We start from the raw sequence: 13,219 nt of genomic DNA, 5'->3' as shown, positions 1-13,219 counted from the left end.
GAACTCTAAATAACCTGAATCTGTGTTTCTCTCTCTTTTTTTTTTAACATGCTATTTACTTAATTGACACATAGAGAGAGAGCATAAGGAGGAGGTGCAGAGAGAGAGGGAGAAGCAGGCTTCCCACTGAGCAGGGAGCCTGATGCAAGGCTTGATCCCAGGACTCTGGGATCATGACCCAAGCTGAAGGCAGACACTGAACCGACTGAGCCACCCACCTGGCCCTGGATTTGTGTTTCTCAAACTGTGTTCCATGGATCACTACATCTATAGCAACAAAATGTTAATAGGAGTTATGGCCTCAGAGGATTCTATGGCCAAGTGAGTTTGGAAAAGTCTAGGCTAAGCAAAGGTGCTTGCTTAGTAAACTGTAGGACATCTCAGGGACTTTAAAATACTAGTGCACACTGTGAATCTCTGGGTGGGAACTAGAAGAGCAGTGCTTCTCAGATGTACTTCACTGTGGAACCCTTCCTTTCCTTTTCATAGAACATTCCACAGGATTCGTGTTCCATGGGACACACTTTGGGAACTACTATTAATGGTGAAATAGGTTAATAGAGAGCCGGAGAGACTGAAGAGAACAGGGCAATTAAAGTCTGTAGGGACTCCTGGGTGGCTCAATCAGTTGAGTGTCTGACTTCTTTTCGGCTCAGGTCCTGATCTTGGGCTCCTGGGATGGAGCCCCATGTCAGGCTCCAAGTTCAGCGGGGAGTCTGCTTGAGGTTCTCTCTCTCCCTCTCCCTCTGCCCCTTCTGCTCATGCTTGCTTTCTTTCTCAGATAGATCAATAAATCTTAAAAAAAAAAAAAAAAAGTAGGGATCCCTGGGTGGCGCAGCAGTTTGGCGCCTGCCTTTGGCCCAGGGCGTGATCCTGGAGACCCGGGATCGAATCCCACATCAGGCTCCGGGTGCATGGAGCCTGCTTCTCCCTCTGCCTGTGTCTCTGCCTCTCTCTCTCTCTCTCTCTCTCTGTGACTATCGTAAATAAAAAAAAATAATAAAAAAAATTTAAAAAAAAGTAATAAAATCTGTAGCTTGGCAGGAAAAGTCAGAAGTTTGAATACCTAGTTCAGAGAAAACAGAAATCCTATCTAACTTAGAGGTCAGAGACAAGGACAAACTGAACATGGATTTTGTCATGGGCAGAACTTTACATAAACACATAAATATACATAAATATTAGAGCATTTGGTAACACTGGACTTACCTTCTTACATGACAGTAACAAGCTACCCTGTTTCTTAGGCGAATGGTCCTATTTGCCACAACCCTCCCCACTCCCTGCTTTATTCTAAGTTGGCCCATTTTTCCATCATTTGTGCTACAGGGAAATGTTTGGTTGTGTGACCCCTTGATCCATCTGCATCTTATAAGCCTCATGGAATCTGGAGTAGAGGTTTATAGTCTATAATTGCCACTCAGGTATTTATTTTTATCATGAGTTCTTTTTTTCTCATTGTAGAAGTTACTCATGCTGTTTGCAGAAAAGTCAGAAGTATAGAAAAAAAAAAAAGGAAAACTGAAACTACGGCATGCATAGTAACCAAAGCTCAGATAATAACCCAAACTGTTAATCTTCTGGTATATTCCCTCTTTGCATCTGCATATCTAAGTTTTTGTTATATTTTGGAACACACCATATGTGGTTTTGTATCATTCCTCATTCAGAGCACATTGTATTAGTTCCGAAGTATGGTTTATTCTGCTCTATTGTAATAGCTGAGTTTCTAAGAAAACTCATTTTCTTAAAAATCACTTAACAATGAAACCAGAAAGGTTAGGGGACTAGAAAATTTTAGACTCACAATAAAAAAGGTATTTTTCCTGCCCAAATATCTATCACTGAGTTGCTTTTCATAGTCATTAAGGGCACAGCTCTAAAAGTTAAACACTTGAACAAAACCAATGTTATATAGTTCAAAAGGGATTGCAAAAAACAAAAACAAAAACAAAAACAAAAAAACAAAAACCCCCCAAATGTCAAAATGCAGTGAAGGACTTGAATGTGATTTCATTAAATGTGAAAATGGGAAATGCAACTTTTCTAAATTCACGTGGGATAATTTAATATAATCTATAAGTTACGATTTATGTGGCTCATACAATACAAATGTAAATAGACAGTTGACTACTTCATCTACATTCCTAAAAGTTTATATATTCAAATTTGCTCAAAGGCCTCTTACACTGGAAAAATGAGGGCTGCTCTTAGAGGAGGGGCATACAGAGGCATCGGTTGGTCCTTTATGTGGAACCCCAGCATCCTATAAGTGAAAGGGCTTCGATGGCCATTCCAGAGAACTGTCTCCTTGCAGTCTGAGTCCCGTCCACAAATCACAACCTGTGACTGTCCATTCTTGGCACGAAGCTCTCCTGTGATGGGAAACCTAGTACCTCTCAGAGGTGTGCTCCAGAGCTTGTGGCTAAGGACGTCTTCCTCACACCGAAGCTGAGCATCTCCTGCCAACTCCCATCCAGTCACCCAATTCTACTCTTCAAGTTGAAATCCAGTTCTTTTCCTCTTAAGTATTTCAAGAAAGCTATTATTTTGTCAAGCAATCTTTTCTAAGTGAGGCATCTTTTATCTGGTCAAGTTTCTAATAGATCATAGTTCCTCGGTGTTTCTAGAAGCTCAGGACTATTTCAGGATTGCATAAATGTAAAAAAGAGTTAAATGAAGATATCTCTGGATCAGAGCAAGAACAAGCACGGGGAGGGAATCTGAACCACAGTAGCTATCTTCCGTGTCATCTCAATCATTCCTCACAGCTCCCAATGAGAGCGTGTTGGTCAAGATTTATGATCCTGCAAGGGACAGCAAACCAACTCAAACTGGCTTAAGCAATCACACAAACAGATTAATAAGGAACACTGAAAATCCCCAGAAGTTGATCTTGGCTTTCACTAAGTTCACTGAGTTCCTGGTCAAGTTATGATCCGGGAACTTGCAGCAAGATCATCAATTTATGATCCAGGAACTCAAATGCTTCTTTTTGACCTCTCAGCAATGCAGTCTGCTGAAGGGCCTTCATTCTTGGTCAAAAATCTGGTAACTCCTTGCCACTCCAGGTCTACATCCTTGTAAATTCAAGTTCAGCAGGAAAGAGGCCTCTGGGATTACAAGAAAAACCTCATTGTATCTCATTGGCTTTGACTGCCTCCGAACCAGTGGCCAGGCAGGGGACATGGGTGATCGTGTTACCTTGGCCTGAGACCCACGTCTACTTCTGAAGCTAAGAGGGGAGGCTGTGTTTAAAATGTGTGGACTATAAATGAGGGAGGGGTGGTTCCCCAGAAGGAAGTCTGGCTGCTGTTCCCCAAAGGAGTGGGACTGGAGCGCCCACTCAGCCATATCCACATACCATTATTTTAATCTCCCATTTAGAGACAAAGGAACCAAAGCTCCCGAGACAGGAAGCTGTTTGTCCAAGGCCACATACGGAGAAAGTGCGGAATGAGAACTGCTGTGTGCTCGGCTGCAAAGCCAGTCCTTTCCCCTCTGTCCACAGCAGGGGTGGTTCTGCTGACCCGAACTGAACCCCAGCAAATGCATCTCTGCTTTTTATGATTCAGTAACTTTAGGTGACAAAGTAACTGATTTTAAGCCCTGGTGGATAAACTCTTCCTGAATCATTTAAGCTAAGCTACACATTTGATCCAGAATTCCTGGCAAAGGTGTTAGAATTTCTCCATGATTAGTCAGTGAGCTCATCAGTATCTTCCCAGAACCTGGGGGCCGCGGGGGCTGAGCCTTCAGGAGTTAGTCACCCACTTCATCGCCATTGTCATTTCCTGGTAGCGAGTCCATTACTGTCTGTCACGGGGCCTTGTTGGTCATGGACAGCCTCAGTGGTACGTCTGGGCATAGCAGAGTGGAATCCTGGGATGATCCTGCTCCAAGGAGGAGATTTGTTTGGCCAGTGCACTGCTTTAGACGTAAATACGAATGCCTTGGTCACGGGGGGCAGTAGTCCCTATTATCATATCAGTGAAGCCTATTATACATGAATCTGTCTGTTCTGAAGATATTTGAACTGCTATCCCCGAAAGACCCTAGAAAGCTAAGCTGCATCCCTTATCAAGAGCGTGATGGAATCGTGCATGAAATATCTTCATATATGGGATACCAGCCAGCCCTTAAAAGGAATATAATGAGGTCACCAAATATCAGCATTGGCAAATCTCAAAAACATCATGTTGAGTAACAACAACAGCAGCATTACAGAAGGTTCCATGCCAGATCATGTTGTATGTGGTGTAGGGCGAGACGCGAACTAAAAATGTAAATGCACGCATAGCCACTTCAAGATGGTAGGCCCTTGGGGCCAGAGGAAGAGGCTTGACGTGGTAAAAGGGAACTGGGGCATCATCAACTTTACTTGGAATGTTTTATTTCTTAAGCGGAGTGGCGGATCCAGGGACGTTTGTCACCCTCACTCTCCGCACTTTCTTTTTTAAAAAATAAAATATTTGATAATATTTGATAATGGGACATGTTAACCCTGACATGTGTCAGGGTTAAGTGTCCACCTGTCAGACGTTGTATTGGTCAGGATTCAGCAGCAGAGACACAATCTACTCTGGGTCCCTCGCTAGTTTAGGCTGAAGAAGATCTAACAGTGTTGACAGCATTATCCAAGAGGAGGAAGGCACCAAGCTGAGTTTTCAGGAATACTTTCGAGAACCATGCTGCAAAATGAGGGGCCGTTAAGAGTGCCACTGTCTTTTAAGATCATAAAAAGACCAGACTCTCAGCAATGACACTTGTCAGGAGAAACAGTGGGAGCAGCAGAAGTGTGGCTGCCCCCTCTCTGCTTCCTTCCTGGTGGTGGAAACTCATGGGCATCTGGGAAGCGTAACCCTGAACTTTTCCAGCTTCTGCGGTGAGGGAAGACCCACGAGGAGAAGGTAGGAAATGTCATTGATCTACCACATTTCTCCCAGGCTCTGAATTGTTCCACCATGTAATCCCCTCTGCCTTTACACCACCAGGCCCCAGCCTCGAACTCATACCTCCACCCCCATGCTGAACCTCTACCCCCAGCCTCCATGATCGATTGGGGAAGCGGTAGTCATAGGACCATGTGAGAATCAAGAAGCAATTCACTGAGCACCATTACAAGACGGCAGGTTTATGCACGTAGGACCGGGCAAAGGATGCATTTGACCTGGAAAAATGTCTGGGGTCACACAGGACCCCAGTCAGTAAGGTGCTCCCAAGAGGAAGGTGTAGTGCTTTAGTGGTGAAAGAGCCCAGCTCTGGGCTCAGACCAACCACCTCAGGCCGTTTTTGATGGCCTCACTGTTTGCTAAAGGGTGGCCTTGGGCAAGTCCCTTAAATCTCTCTGCCCTGAAAAATGATCTAAAAAATGAAGATGATGATGATGGTGATGATGCTAAGAATAATAAAACCTCCCTCACCAACTGTTGTAAAGATTACAGGAATAACGATAAGCAGCAAGCGCGAGCAGTGCTTACCAGGCCCTGGGCTGAGCATAGCATATACTGTAACTCATGTAACGTCACCGCAGCTGGGGAGATGGGTACTTTTGTGGTTGACATCTCCCAGGTGTAGAAACTGAGGTTTGAACCCAGTGGTCTGGCATCAGACTCTGTGCCCCTGATGGCTCCATGCTGCTCCTCTCAGGGTAACGTGGAGGGCTCAGGACAGACTGGGTACCCCGGGGCATTACCTGGAACAGCGGGTAGAGAGAGGTGAGCGTGGGAATCACAACACTAATTCCTGTCAAATGGGAAAAATATGTGCCACCTGTGGCCCGGGGCGAGGGCACAGCTAGGCGGAGTGTCTCCCATCACTCCATGTCCCCACTGCCAGGGTGGGTAGTGCGGGTCAAGGTGAGGGAAGAGGCTGTAGCAGAAGCAGATGTGATTTTTATTGACCTTTGGGAGAAAGCCTCCCTGTTTCAAGAGGCAGCAACTCACCCTTGGAAGTCTGTAGGGGCTCTCACGACCAGTGGGTGCCCAAAGGTGCAGGCTGGGAAAATGGGCAGGAGCAGAGGAGAAAACTGCAAGGGGTGGCCACTGTCCTTTGCGTGTCCTGCGGAAATTCCCTGCCATGGCCCTCCCACGAGAGCTTCTTACCACTCTGGTGGGGGCATCCAAGGGATGTGCTTAGATGCGCCTGGGAGTACGAAGTACCAGAGATCTAACCTGGCTTTGGGGGTAGGAAGTGCCAGAGATCTAACCAGATATTTCTACACGGGGAGGATTCTGTGCCCCAGCTTACTCTCCGTCATTGACAAAGGGGACGTTGGCGTGTGTTAGAAAAGTGTTAAAAGACATGCTAGAGCCCAACTGGGACTTTCTTGGTGTACAAACTCTAATAATGCTGCCACAGCACCGTGAATAAAGGAGCTCTCTTTCAAACAAATGTGTATTTTATTAAATTCATCAATGACTACATAGCTTTGAGAAATAGCAGATGAGAGATATGCACAAAGTACTCAGCCTTCAGATAAGGAATGTTGGTGAATATGTGCATTAGGGGACTGGGGACTGGTCTTCGTCCCCAGGGCCTGGGAAGCAGGAGGATCTGAGCCCACAGCGCCCCGCGACTTCCATACACACCGGGCAGGACTGGCTACGTAATTAGCAAGGCCCCGTGTGAAAGGAAAATTAAAAATGTATTGAGAATTTTGAGAGTGAAAGGAGAACATTGAGCCAAGCAAGGGGTCCCTCTCAATGTGGGGTCCTCGGAGGCTGCACAGGTCCCATGTACATGAAGCTGTGCCCGCTGCTGAGGATTCTCCCCAGACGAAAGCATAGTCTGGATGCTGGACAATGAGCCCTCCACTGAGCTGCCTTTTCTTTTTCAAAGACGTTAGCAGAGCAGGATGACAAATGATTTCACATACAAAAGCTGAAGCCTGAAGAGCTTCCCACTGCCCCCCCTCCCTTCCTTCTACCTGCGAGCATTGAGCATTGGCCTTGTGTGGGGGGCACTGGGAAAGATTTCATTCCCAACCCTCAAGACACTCATTGTCTAGAAGGCAACGAAGGAGGCTCCTGGGGGGCTCAGTGGTTGACGGTCTGCCTTTGGCTCAGGTTTTGATCCCAGGGTCCTGGGATCAAGCCTCGCATCAGGCTCTCTACTCAGCGGGAAGCAAGCTTCTCCCTCTCTCTGTGTGTGCATTCTCTCTCTCTCTTTCTCACATAAATTAAATTAAATTAAAATGAATTAAATTAAATAAAATAAATAGAGGGCAACAAAGGATCCTCAAGAGGCCCTTCTAATTCTTCATGGACCTGGGGATCCAGGGTTCTGATTGTGTTTTAGAAAGTCACACTGGCCCAGGGTAGAGGCTGGCTCTGAGCCAGGTGGATAGTAGGGAGCCCATGTGGGATTGCTCAGTGCCTGGTGAGACACAGCCAGGTCCCAAGTGACAGCAGTGATCTCTGGTGCTCCTCCTGGGGAGGAGGAGGTGGATTTAAGAGTTAGTACGTGGCTGGGTTTGGTGACTGCTCAGAGGTGCGTGGGTATTAAAAGAACATCTTAAAATGACTTCTTGGCTTCTGACTTTGAGCAGATACATGGGCACAGAGAGAAAGCCAGTTTAGAGCATAAGATTATCCTTGTTCTTAGTAATTCTGCAGATTGAAGATTTCAAGAGAGCTGCATATCACTAAATGCTTTTCTGACTCTCCCATCACACCTCTCCTTCCTCCCAACCATGAGCCTCCTCCACAAAATCAACACAGAGAAGAGCACAAAAGAATCGCCAGTCCTTAGTGGAAATATGCAGAACTGCAAGTTAAGTGGAATGAACTTAATAGATTGGTCATTCCACCTCAGAAGCAGAGCAAATACAATTTGGGAAAAGGAAATTTCGGGTTTATAATTGTTTCTACTTCTGTAATCAAAGGCAATCATCCTAACACAAATATGTTAAAAAAAAAACAGAAATAAATCCCTGGCTTTTATCATCAGACTCTTTGGTAACTATTTATTTACACCTTAAAGACTGTAACAGATGAACTCAGGTACTTTTTAAAAGTTATGGGGGTGGGGGAGAGAGAAGGAGGATCCTTTTCAAGTTTAGCCAGATCTTTACCTTAAAAAAGAAAATGCCTTTAATGGTTAATTGCTTCATAGTCACCATTGTGGCACAACACAAGTCCTTGAAATGATTAACAGGAGGAGAAGATTGGTGGCAGCCCATAACATTTCCCTTATTTAGAAAGCATTTGAGGCCGACTCTATCATGCAGTCTTAAAATAGTAGCTAATCAGATTCTGATTCGGGGAACTGTAAAAATATGGAAGCCCCAGCCACGTCACCTAAGCGGTAATTAGCATTAAGCTACACCGTGTCCACTTCTCATTTCACACTTTACAGATCCCTTAGTTCCACCTCAACAGTGATGGAGGGAAACTACTCAGGTATTCATGTATGCCGACTCACACCGATACTCTCAGGGGGAAAATGGTCCTTTGATAGAACTTAGCAAATGAATTCTTGTCCATGTTCAAGTCACCCAGAGTCGGTCTTAAAAGGGGTCCTTTTCATCCCTTGCATGTTGCAGTGGGGCTCCACCATCCTGGGTCACCACCTCCTTCATGCGCTTTTCTTGGTGTGGCTTTCAGGGGACAGGCACGGGAGCTCCAATACCGAGCCATCTCCTTCCCAGAGCTCCTGTATTTCAGCTTTCTTTCATAGCTTCTGTGGGAGGGAGCTGCTGTGGCAGTTGGCAGGGGGAGATCAAGAGAGAGATTTCTCTACTGACCTGTTCAATGATGCAATAACACACTTTTCGTGGAAGTAACTGTTCAGTGGATTTGGTCTTTAGGTGCCTCACTCTGCGAGCCTGGGCAGCTGGAGAAGGTGCATCATACAAAGACCTGATGGTACAGCTCCAGTCTTCTCTCTGCCTTGCACCTGGTGGCTTCTCTCAGGGGCCAGGTGTCCAGTGGCATATGCGTCCCCATCGACCACAGGGTCTAAGCTGGCCCAAAAGACTTCCTATGTAGGAATTGTTGTTATTATTTCTTACAGGAACCCATCTCTGTGCTTTGAACCGGCCAAACCAGACTTCTCTCTAGGAGGATATTTGATCAGGAATGTTTCTACCTCATGATGGGCCATGCTCTAGGGATTGAAGAATGACCAAATTGACTTGGGTTCTAAAGACTTAATCTAGCATCTTCTTAAATGGGATTACTCACATTCCTGAGGCATGTGAAGCGAAACTGGAATTTGCTCCAACATTTTTGCTGGAAGCAGGTGGAAGTTTTTTAACCAGCCTTTAGGGGAAGATGCCAGATATCCAGATGGACAAAGAAGGAAACTTCCTGGGGAGAGTTGGCAGTCAGAGGGCATGAATGGAGTTACAGATTGTACTTTGGAGCTGGAGTGGGAGAGCTTCTGGCTCTGGGGGAACACTGAGAGTCTGCTTGGTACATGGCTTCATGTCAAGATATCAGGCCATGAAAAGCCTAGGCCCTGTGTAATTTCTGGATGATTTGAGTGTAGAGAACATAAGGGATAAACCAGCTTCAAACTTTCTGCTACAGTAGAGACAGTCGTTGTTTGGCTACAAATTCCTGGGTATTGGGGCAGAGTCCTGGTTGCTAAGCCAGGGGGAATAGCTCTGCCCCATCCACTGAGAGTCAAGGATCCATTGCTGATGTATATTTCCTGGGCCCACTTGGGCAGCCTTCAGGTTGACACAGGGTGTGTTCATCCAGGTACTGCAAAAATGTCCTACTAGAAATGAGGACTGGAGTTAACTCAAAAGCTTCTTGGACAAAGGAATACGATAGTTTTGTGGTTTTTCTCCCCTCCTCAGGAAGGCTGGTTAGTAGCTCTCTGAAGCAAAGGGTCTTCCAGCTGGAAAAGCATCTCTGGGAGCCAGGAGGGTGGGATGCAAATGTGCGAAGGGAGAATGGGAATGACCCCAAATGTCCCTTCTGCAGTGAGGCCATTCACAGCCACCCAATATCATTTATTGGCATTGTCTACCAAACCCTTCTGATACATTACAGAAACTCTTAGAAATCATGCATTACCATCTAGCTAGGCATCCCTTAGCCCAATCAAGTTAACACACAAAATTAACCATTGCAGGCAATAATGGAAAAAACCCCAATTCATCATAATGTTCTTTCTGTAGAGTCTTCAAATTAATTAGAAACTCCATATGAGCTAGGAATTTTGAGGAAGGAGGGATCCTTGTACACTGAGGTCACATTGGGCTTTAGGGAAAAAGTGTGATAGGATTTGGAATTCAAGGGAGGTTATAACTTATTTAAGTAGAGAGGAATGTGGGTATCAAAGATGAGGTTAGAGCAGGAGCAAAAAAATGGGACCAGGACCATGTGGGACATTTTTAAGAGCAAGTAAGTAAACCAATCTGCTGGAGTAGAAGTTTTCCAGAAGGGGGCTGGTGGAAAACAAAGCTAGAAAGCTAGGTCAGGCCAAATTAGATGGGGCCTTGCAATGCCAAGCTAAGAACTTGAGGTGACACAGCCAAGTAAGTGACCTGGTAAAACAGCTGAAACCAATCAGCAGTGCTTAACCTACAGTCCCTCCATAAGTGGTATATTTATACCCTGGCCTTGAAAGTGTGACTTGCCTTCTTTTAATCTCCCAAATAAGGATGCTTGGGTGGCTCAGTGGTTAAGCGTCTGCCTTTGGCTCAGGTCATGATCCCCGGGTCCTGGGGTCAAGTCCCGTATTGTGCTCCCTGCAGTGAGCCTGCTTCTCTCTCTGCCTGTCTCTGCCTCTTTCTGTATCTCTCATGAATAAATGAATAAAATCTCCTATACAGAAAGTGACCACAGGCAGGTATGCTGTTATTTCTTTGCCAGAATTCCATAATCTTGTTTTAAAACCTATTACCCAATTTGGAATGAGCCTAAATCCTAACTCCCAGACAAAGTGAGCCTGGCCTTGAAAGAGCAGGAGTTTTTGTCCTTTAACACAAGCCAGTCATTCTAGGTAAGAATAACAATAATAATGGCTGAACCCATCCCAAAATCCTGCCACAAATTCCAAACTCTCAATTACCTGAGCCAGCCTAAGGGGTATGTGGTGAGTGGAACTGTTCCCTGGAGGTAAAAAAGGGAGTGGTGGTAGCCAGCTTCACCTCTCCCCCACCTGCCTACCTGGCATTGGCAAATTCCATCAATTGCTTTGCCAATGCCAACCAAGTCCTCTCAAGAGAAAAGTGTAGGTTTCCTGATTTTCTCAAAGATTCTTTACTGGATGGATGGATGGATGGATGGATGGATGTTGGAGAAATGTATAGACGGATGGATGGACAGGTGGATCGATGGATGATGGACAGATGGGAAGAAGACCCCACTTCAGGTTCCAGAACAGCTCACTTAATGTCTCAGGAAAGCATCATACTATCATTGAATGACAAACATCTTCCTCACTACAAAATGTTTTAAAAGACAATATAGTCCAGGGAAGTAGAGAAAAATCAATAACGTGCCCTTCATTTAACTACTTCTTAGTGGCCTACACTTTGGATTTGAATATTCATTCTTTAATATATTCGATCTTAACTCAAAATGTGAGTATATCATTCAAAAGCAAAGTGTTGAGTGCCTTTGCATTATGCAAGGTGCTGGGGACAAAGCAATGAATGGGATGGAGGTGGTTCCTATCTTCTCATATATTCTGAAATTAAATAAGATACTTAATGAGAAAATAGCCTGATGTTGGGAAGCTAGTAAGTGTTTAGTGTGGGGAAAATTAAAAATTGAGTAAATAAATGAAAATAATTAATTAGTGATTTCTAAAAAAAAAAAAATAATAATAATAATTAGTGATTTCTGAAGTGAGTCATCTCATTTGGTGTTTTCTCCTCTTTTCTCATTTGCATACCGACATCATGATTTGTGCCTTGTACACAAACTGCATTGCTATTATTTATTGAATATTTATTCTTAAAATCAAATCACTTGTTTTCTATCTAAACATTTTTTGAAATGAAAATATCCTACCATTGCTGCAAATGGAAAATCATTGTCATTTGCTATCAAACAAAAGTAATCCTGAAAATACATATAATGGGAAAAATAAAACAGTGATGTTATTCAATTCTAGCTTCGGGAGATTGGGCCTAAGGCCCCCTTTCTATTATTTATACCAGGGAGTTTACCACATGTTGGAAAGTGTTGAAGCACATTAGTACCCCACTGAGACTTTATCTAGTACAAAATACATACAGTGATGAAATGCCAATGTGACTTAAGGAACACTTTCGGTGAATGTGGATTTTATTAAAGTCAACTATAACCACTTAGCTTTGAAAAATAGCAGTGGATAAATATATAAGAAAGTACTCAGTCCTCAAAAAATGAGTGCTTGGTGACTATCTGCATAGGAGACAAGGACTTGGGCTCATTTATCACTGTTTGTTAGACTTACAGAGCTGCCAGTAATAGACATTTATTTCTCATGATTCTGGAGGCTGGACATCTGAGATCAAGGTGTCGGTGGGTTGGTTTCTTCTGAGGCATTTCTCCTTGGCTTATAGATGGCCATTTCCTATCTGTTTCTTTATGCTGTCTTCATTCTGTGTCTGTGTCCAAATTTCCTCTTTCTATAAGGACATCGGCGTTATTGGATTAGGGTCAACCCTAAAGACCTCATTTTAACGAAGTACCTCTTTAAAAATCCTCTTTCCAATTACAACTCTGAGGTACTGGTGGTTAGAATTTCAACATATTTTGAATAGACACAAAAACAAACTGTATCCTTCCTAGCATCTAGAATAGTGCTTGACATACAATAGGTGCTCAATAAATGTTTGTTGAATGAGAGAATGGAAAGATGAGTGGATAAACCTATAGCCCCCCTCCGGGATCTATGATATAGGAAGATCCTACAGGTTTCATATTATTTAGTCTTTTCAGAAATATTTTTCATATATGCTTATGAATAGGTACTAGCATGATTGTCCATAAAGAAAAGTTATTTCAGTGAGTTCACAGAAGTACAAAGGACCTACTTTTGACCATTTTAGATTCATTCATTCATTCAAAAGTATACAACTAGGAGGGATGGTTAATTGGTCCTGGCTTCTTTCTCTGTCTTCCTTTCCTGGATTTCACCTTGGATTACGTCCTAAATTTTGGTCCACGTCCAATACCCAGGAATCCCTGACAGATTATCTCTACATCTGCACATTTATATTGGGCCAAGGCCTTATAAATTCCAGAAGGCCTCCACACTTACCCAGCCC

The sequence above is a fragment of the Canis lupus genome, chromosome 3 (assembly GCF_003254725.2).
Source record: "Canis lupus dingo isolate Sandy chromosome 3, ASM325472v2, whole genome shotgun sequence".
In the NCBI taxonomy this organism is placed as follows: Eukaryota; Metazoa; Chordata; class Mammalia; order Carnivora; family Canidae; genus Canis; species Canis lupus.
The sequence above is the reverse complement of the archived record's forward strand: the minus strand, read 5'-3'. Positions refer to the sequence as shown.